This window comes from Austrofundulus limnaeus, unplaced genomic scaffold, assembly GCF_001266775.1.
Source record: "Austrofundulus limnaeus strain Quisiro unplaced genomic scaffold, Austrofundulus_limnaeus-1.0 Scaffold77, whole genome shotgun sequence".
NCBI lineage: Eukaryota > Metazoa > Chordata > Actinopteri > Cyprinodontiformes > Rivulidae > Austrofundulus > Austrofundulus limnaeus.
In genome coordinates this window covers 1,614,420-1,617,541 of record NW_013952479.1, presented here as the reverse complement: position 1 = coordinate 1,617,541, position 3,122 = coordinate 1,614,420, and positions in this window count along the sequence as shown.

Genomic DNA, 3,122 nt, shown 5'->3' with positions numbered 1-3,122 from the left:
GAAACGTTTCATTAGAGAAGAACCCGTCCTGAAGACCTATACAATTTTTTTCTTTTTGATTTTTTACCTGGATTACTGAGATGCATCAGGACGTCTCAGTCAGGAGGTCGGGGTCTCTCAGATGCAGTTTTACAACATTTAGAAAAGATCTGAGTGTTTTTTTTTTCTTTTTTTTTTTTATGTTTTCCGGTTTGATGGTGTTCAAGTGCCTTAAGGATCTCCTCTACTCTGTTTTTTATTTTCCTTTAAAGTTTCTCACATACATTTGTACATTTATGAAAAACTGGATTCCTTAAGAAAATTCCCAACACAGATGATTTAAAATCCCCCCCAGCAACTAAAAAAACATGTTTTTTACATAACGACCTCCTCAGATCTTCAGGAATACAACTCTTCATAACTTTATAAGAAATGTTTTTATTTGTGTGTTTTTGACATTTACTGAACATATTGTTCACATTAACTTCAATTACAGGAAAAAAGGGGTGAATATTGTTATGTAGTCTGTAACTCATTGTGGGATTGGTATTTGTGACCACTTTCTTTTACATTTATGATTTTTTTTTTTGTCTCAGCAAACCACTTGAAGAGACCCTACTGTTGTTTTAAAATTTCTCCAGAACCAAACTGCACTTAGACAGCATTGAAGGGTTGTTTTCTGGTCCCGGCCTGAAGGCTGAGCAGAAACGGAACGAAGGGTCTGGGTTTTCTGAGCGGCGCCGCCACGTTTTAACGACTCGCGACGGTCCGAACCTTACCAGAACGCCACCGGGATCTTACACGTTAACCCCACCATGGCTCGAGCTTCTGAATGAAACCTGCTTTTTGTTCAGTTTCATGTTAAGTTGAACACGTTAAACTCGTAAGATATCACAAGAGTTAAAGCCGCAGATTTTAGGTCAGGATCTGTAACACTGACCGACTTTTAGCCGTTTCTGTTTGCTAACGTTGATTAGCTTTAGCAGCTAGCTTGAAATGGATCAGTTACAGATTGAGATCGTCAAAATCCACCCAAAGCATTATTTATATTGATAATAAATTTAAAAAATAATTAATCAACAACTAGAGCACTTGAAACAAAAGCACTGCAGTGACTATCAGATAATTTTTTATGTTTTTTAAGAATTTAAATCTCAAAAAAATGAAAAGAAGCATTTATAATACACTTTATGATAACTACACATTATTTAGCCTTACTTAATCATTAATAAATTGTTAGTTAACATTGAAAACATGATTAAGGATGATTCATAGAACACATTTATCAATGTTTACTTATTAATAAATGTGTTTATATGTAAGCATGAAAAAACGAGTGTTGGTTGTAGGATTTGCCTTTATGGGCAAATAATTTGTAAATGTGTTATAAATAAATAAGATTTGTCCTAATTATGTTTTCAAGGTTGACTAACCATAAATTAATGCTTACATATTAATAAATATGTTTATTTGTATGTAAACATGAAAAAAACAATGCGTATGTTGATTTTGGAATTAGTCTTTATGACCAAAGCATAATAAACGTGTTAATTTATAGCTTATTAAGTATGATTTATTCTTAATAATGATGTTTTCAAGGGTAACTAACCATTTATTAATGCTTACTTATTATTAAATATGTTTATATGTATGTAAACATGAAAAAACAATGCGCATGTTGATTTCGGAATTGGTCTTTATGGCCAAAGCTTTAATAAATGTGTTAATTTATAGCTTATTATGTACAGTTTATTTATAATTGATGATGTTTTGAAGGTTTTTAGTGCTTAAGTAAGGCTAAATAAGGTGTTGTTATTATAAAGTGTTACGAAACGATTTTTTTTCTCAATCAGAAGTTTGTAAAACACGACTCTGTGCTATATTCTGCTCGGCTTTAACGTGATAATCACTGCAGGACACGAGCAGACGCCCCCGGGTTCTTTAGGACCGGATCGAGCCAGAAGAAGAAAAGGAGGAGCAGCAGAAACAGGAAGTTATTTGGAATAAAAAAGGAGCTAACAGAATGTGACAGCTCAGACCTAATATAAACTTCTAATTTAGCGTCCTGTCCTCCGGTCAGCCGGAAACTTTCCTCCTCCATCTTCAGCCTTTTCCTAAATGGTGAACGTCCCGAAGCGCTCGCTGACATAAAAACACCAACAGGCCTGTGGCAAATCATCTTCATCTTCATCATCATCACATGGGGCCAAAACTTTGTTTTTATCTATTTGTAAATAGCAAAAAAATAAAAGTGAGATTTTAATTTATACAGTAAATTATTCTTATTTTGTATGTGAATGGAATATAATCTATCTTTTGCATAAGTGAAGTATCTTTGTAGTTTTATTTAATGTGTTCTGGTTGCAAATAAACACTGTATGCATGTTTCTTAAGACTGTCTTTATTTTTATTTTTGCTTCATCCTCACATTAAAATGTCAACAGGAAATCTGCTGAGAAACATCTGGACCACAAATATCAGCTCACGCTAATCCCATTCTGCTGACTCGGCGTCCACGTTGTTGTTTTTCTGTTTTGGATATGAATACTTCTTATTTATAACAATACTTCTTAATTTAACTATCAAAAAGTTCAGCTCATTCAGGAAAACTTATGGAAACTTGTGATTTTCACAATAATTAACTTTATAAGTATTTAATTTTAGAAATAAATTAAGATCTATTCTGTTTGTTCACATTTCCTGCTTCAACAATCTGTCTCTTGCTTCTTAAGCTACTGTTAGTTTTAAGCTACTATTCTGCTACTTTAGCTTTTAGTCACTTTTTTTGCAACATTTAGCTGGTCTTTTGATAATTTTCTTTTTCTAGTTTCTATGAAACAGTTTACTTTTAGATTTTGTTTATCTTTTTGTTGCTTTAGCTTTAGCTAGCTTTTAGCTACTTTCACTTTGCTTTTTTCTACTTTTAGACAACCTTGTATCATTTAGCCTTTAGTTAGACTTAAACATTAAACTAGCCTTTACTTTGGCTTCTTGTTAAAGAGTAACTTTCCCCAAAATTAACTTTTTTTTGGCTGATAAACTGTCTAGAATGTGTCTAAAATGTTATATAGTACTGTTTCTGTGCTAATTTTGATGTTTTTGTGCGTATTTGTTCAACTCTGTAATATTTGGTCTAAAAACGT